General features: G+C 35.6%; 1 pseudogene; it reads right to left on the reverse strand.

Annotated features, from left to right (window-relative positions):
* Nucleotides 1-2,021: 2,021 nt before the first annotated feature.
* On the reverse strand, nt 2,022-2,795 carry LOC116271970 (annotated as a pseudogene).
* Between the last annotated feature and the right edge of the window lie 2,816 nt (nt 2,796-5,611).

The following is a 5,611-nucleotide window of genomic DNA, read 5'->3' on the forward strand; positions in this document are numbered from 1 at the left end:
GGAAACCAAATATCCATATACAAAACAATAAAATTTGACCCTTGTCTCACACATCATAAAAAATTAACTCAAAATAAATTAAAGACTTAAACATGAGACCTAAAACTACAAAACCCATTAGAAGAAAGCATAGGGGCCTGGGCAATGTTATTTAATACTTGACTCCAAAAGCAAAAATAGACAAATGGGATTACATTGAAATAAAACATTTCTGTGCAACAGAGGAAACAATACAGTGAAGAGACAACCTACTCATATGGATAAAATATTTGAAAGCCATATATTTGATAAGCAGTTAATGACCACAGTCTATAAAGAACTCAACGAACTCCATAGAAAGAAAACAAACAATTCCATTAAGAAATAGGCAAAAAACATGGATGAGACTGGAGGTCATTATTGTTGAGTTTAATAAGCCAAGCACAGAAAGACAAATCCTGCATGTTCTCACTTATACATGGAAGGTAAAAAGGTGGATCTTATGAAGATAGAGAGCAGATAAGGGATTACCACGGGCCAGGAATAGTACAGGGTAGGGAGGATAAAGAGAAGTTGATTAATAGGTACAAATATATGCTTGGATAGAAAAAAAATAAGACCTAGTGTTAGATAGATTGTCAGCATGACCATAGTTTACAATAATCTAGTGTATTACTATAAAATAGCTAGAAGAAAGAATTTGAATAGTTCTAACATAAAGAAAACACAACTTTTTTAGAGTGATAGATATGCCAAGCACACTGATTTCAACTTTACAAATTATATGAATGTATTAAATAATCACATTAACTTCAAATAATAAAATAAAATTTAACTCACTTTTTAAAAAGAAATGGGCTAGAAACCTGAATAGACACTTTTAAAAGAAGACATACAGATGGCCCACAGATGTGAAAAAGCCCTCAACATCACTAATCATTAAGGACATGCAAATTAAAACAACATTGATATATCACCTCACTTCTGTTAGAATGGCTATTATCAAAAAGACAAAGATTAAGTTTTGGCAGGGATGGAGAGAAAAGGGAACACTTGTACATTATTGGGGGAAATAAAAATTAGTACAGTCATTATGAAAAACAGTGTGGAGACTCCTCAAGTAACTAAAAATAAAATTACCATATGATCCAGCAATCCCACTTCTAGGAATTTACCCAAAACATTTAGAATCAGTATTTCAGAGATGTCATTGCAGCACTGTTCACAATAGCCAAGTTATAGAATCAACCTGTGTCCATCAACACAAAAATGGATAAAGAAAATGTGATAGATAGATAGATAGATAGATAGATATAAATATACATAGATCTATATCTATATCTACATATCTACATATAGATATACATACAGTGTAATACTACTTAGCTTTTTTGGAATTTTTAAAAATTTTTATTAAAGATTTTAAAAACAATTCCTAAAAGACTGACCCTTCCAGAAAACTAGGTATACATACATTGTGTCTGTTTTGTTAAAATTTACATTAGACACAAACATAAAAACCATGAAACAAGCCACCATTCTCCAACAATTTGAACAAAGATAAAACTCTGAAGAACAACATGGATGGCTTGCAAAGGATGAGCTCTTTACGCACCGTAAAAAAAGAAGCACAAATGAATGAGTGTGTTCACTTGTTACAATGAATTGAACCTTTGGTATTAGGAATCAGAGCATTTTGTCATATAGGATTACCATGTATTATAAAAGGGCATAGTGTCAAAGGAATAGAAACAGCAGCATTCAAATGCAGCTTCATAAACTAGGCAATAAAACACTCTATAGCATGTTTCTCTGTCATCCATCACTGAATACACCACTAGCAACTTTGAAATTTTAAAAAAGTAAGAAAAGAAAAAACGAACTATAACCACTTTTATTTTCTCTGTTTAAAATCAAACAGAAAACAAGCATCAATTCTGTTATACACTAACATCTTCAAAATACGTCATTTGTACAAGAGAAAGTCTAAGAACAAAAAATATGTTTACAGAGATCCAAACATAAGTGAGTGATAGTGCCTCTCACACAGCTTTACAATGGTACTCAAGAGGAGCCACTTGATAATCACTGGCCCTACACAAAGTTGCAGAATTCTTTGCAGGTACTTTAGGAAATCATGAAGATAATTCAGTAATAAAGCAAGGCTCTTCTCATCCAGTAGTGTATAGGCCAACATTGCTCCAATTTATACAAATAATCTCAGTAAATATGGCACTTTATATACCGGGAAAATGGCTGCATCAGGGTGATCTGCAAGAATTTCAGCATACAGTTGTCTCAGATTTGTAGGGTAGGTGGGTGCCCAACATTACGTTGAAGTATTCTTTTATCCCTGGCATAACTTCATTAACAGCATAGTCATTATCTGTGTTTCCATGAGATTTCTTGTAATTTGCATAATCCTTTATAGTGAAACCCACATTCTTCTTTGCAGAAAGATAAAACAGCTGTTTTTGCCTGGTAATTAAGTCCCAGTCATCAACAAGCAATAGTTTTAGCTCTTCAGGAACTTTATTTTATCTTCAACTCTGTTCATAAATGTTTCCTCATTTTCAAGAGTAGGATCTACCCAGGCCCTTTTCTTCCAAAAAGGCTGCAGAATCTCACTGCTACTGTCACCATCTCCATTTCCAGGTTTTTTCTGTTTCTTCTTTTTTGTTTTCACGTCAATATTTTTCTGTTGCACACAAGATGTCTTATTTCCTGGGGCAGCCCCTCTCATCTTTCCCTCTGCATGTTGTTCCTGACTGACTTTTTAAAGTTCTGTTTCTGCACATTGGTGTCCACGTATTTGACTACTCTGTTCTCTGGAATGATTCAACCCTATTTTTATTCCAACAATTGTAATGTACAAAGTATTTCACTTGTTTGTCCTTTATGGCAACCTCTACGCACTTTGCTTCATAAAAAAGAGGCCGAAGAGAGTGCAGCACTCACTCACCCTCCTGGAGTTTCGGCTTTGGCTCCTCCTTTGCCATCATTTATAAGTGATTCACTGCCTCCTCATTCTTCCAGCACCCCCAACTACCACACCCAACTCGCTCCTATTTAGCTCTTTAAAATGAAGATTTTTTTTTTTAATTTTCAACAAGGATGAAATTGGAGAACATTGAGATAAGTGAAATAAGCCAAACACAGAAAGACAAATGCTGTATATTCTCATTTATACATGGAATCTAAAATGATTTAGCTTATAGAAGCAGAGAGTAGAATGCTGGTTACCATAAGCTAGGGGTAGACAGAATGGAAAGATACTAGTCTAAGGGTACAAAGCCTGTGAGATAGGAAAAATAAGTTTAACATTTATTTATTTACTTTTACAGTAAAGTGAAAGCAAGTTTATTAGGAAAGTAAAGGAATAAAAGAATGGCTACTCTGTAAGCAGAGCAGTGGCTTGAGCTGTTCAACTGAAGATATTATTACTTCTTGATTATATGCTAAGCAAGGGGTGTATTATTCATGAGTTTTCTGGGAAAGGGGTGAGCAATCCCCAAAACTGAGTGTTTCTTCCCTTTTTAGAACATATAGGGTAACTTCCTGACGTTGCCACGGCATTTGTAAACTATTATGGCATTGGTGGGAGTGTCTCTTTGCATGCTAATGCATTATCATTAGTGTATAATGAGCAGTGAGGATGACCAGAGATCACTCTTGTTGCCATCTTAACTTTGGTGGGTTTTGGCTGGCTTCTTTGCTGTAGCCTGTTTCATCAGCAAAGTCTTTATGACCTGTATCTTGTGCCAACGTTCTATCTCATCCTGTGACTAAAAACGTCTTAACATCCTGGGAATGCAGCCCAGTAGGTCTCAGCCTTATTTTACCCAGCCCGTATTCAAGATAGAGTTGCTCTGGTTCAAACACCTCTTGCATATTTCTCCCCTCCCTTTTGTAAGAGAACACTTAATCCTAAGCATTGTAGAGGGATGAAAATTTGTCTTCTGTAGCTTCTTCAGGCTGAACAGGGGCAATAATATTCCTCCCTAACTATTAAGGTCTCTCGTATTTGGGATACAGAGGAGCTCAGTCAGAAAGCTTCGGTATGTCAAGGGGCATTCATAACTCTGAGTTCCAACAAAAGGTGATATCTGGAAGATTAATAAGTGTTCAATTTAAGAAGACATTCAGTAAACTTATCTTGTGTTCCTATACAAAGAGTACAACAGCACTATATTCTACAACAATAAAGCAAAATAAGCAAAATTATCCAAAGTAACTAAATAAGAAGGCAGTCCATGAACTGTGCAACCGTTGGAACCAAGCTGATATGGGGTTGCTAGATGATTCCAATATGTGTTTAGAATTAGAATATTAATACTGATCCGGATTTTTATATTACCTATCCCTCTTGTTTCTTCTGGGATGCAGCCAGAGATCACTGGTTGATTCACAGAAATAAGCAATCAGTCTAAATTGCAGATAACTATGTTGTCTAATAACTATTAGATAACATAGTTTTTGAAACATAACTTTTCTCTCTCCAGTCTCCCATTTGTACTAAAGATAAATCATGGTAAGACCAATTTGGATTATTATACTTGGCCTGATTATTTGTATAAAGTGCAGCAAGAATAATTATTTGTCACATAAGCTCTTTTTAAATTGGCTTTGATGGAACTCTGTTCCATAAGGAATCTCAGATATGACATTTTTTAAAGCTGAACACAGCCATGGGTTTGTGGCATCAAATGCCTGTGAGTTGGGTAAATTCTTCTCCTCCTGAGGATCTAATATAAACTTGGGGCTCCTGGGCCTGTCAGAAAGTGACAGTCTTTACTTACCACAGGTAAGGAACTCTGCACAGGTACTGTGTAGACAAGGTAGGAGGCCAGTTTTCGCAAGGGGCTTTTATTGGCTCTATAAGTCAAGTCGAATTTCTTAAAGAAAAGCACAACATTCCAGTCAAAGCATTGGTAAAATAACTGGTTTCTCCAGTTGTGTCCTGCTGCAAAGGAAAATAGATTTTTATTGTACTTATGCAAATAGCTATGTTGCCATAAGTTAAGTATAATCACAACTAGTTTCCGAATACTGGAGAAATCAGGTAGAGAGAAAAAAAATCCTCCAAATTTTGTTCACAGGAGTATAGTTTACTCAATTGTTAAAAGCTGTATATAGCTCCCCAAAAAAAGTTTTCTTGACTCTGAAAAATAAAACAAAGGATTAGCAATGTTTTTTTTTTTAATTATTATTATACTTTAAGTTCTAGGGTACATGTGCATAACGTGCAGGTTTGTTACATATGTATACTTGTGCCATGTTGCTGTGCTGCACCCATCAACTCATCATTTACATCAGGTATAACTCCCAATGCAATCCCTCCCCCCTCCCCCCTCCCCATAATAGGCCCCGGTGTGTGATGTCCCCCTTCCCGAGTCCAAGTGATCTCATTGTTCAGTTCCCCCTATGAGTGAGAACATGCGGTGTTTGGTTTTCTGTTCTTGTGATAGTTTAGGATTAGCAATGTTTTAAGCAAAAAGTCAAAAAGATTAATTCAGTCTTCTATTAGTTCAGTCCATGCAGTTATCACCTATCCTGCTTGATAATCATGAATATTTCAGCTCTCCATCAGAGTCCTGAAAGTTTTTTTCTTCTATTCTAATGTCACAATCTC

Source organism: Papio anubis, chromosome X (assembly GCF_008728515.1).
Source record: "Papio anubis isolate 15944 chromosome X, Panubis1.0, whole genome shotgun sequence".
Lineage (NCBI taxonomy): Eukaryota > Metazoa > Chordata > Mammalia > Primates > Cercopithecidae > Papio > Papio anubis.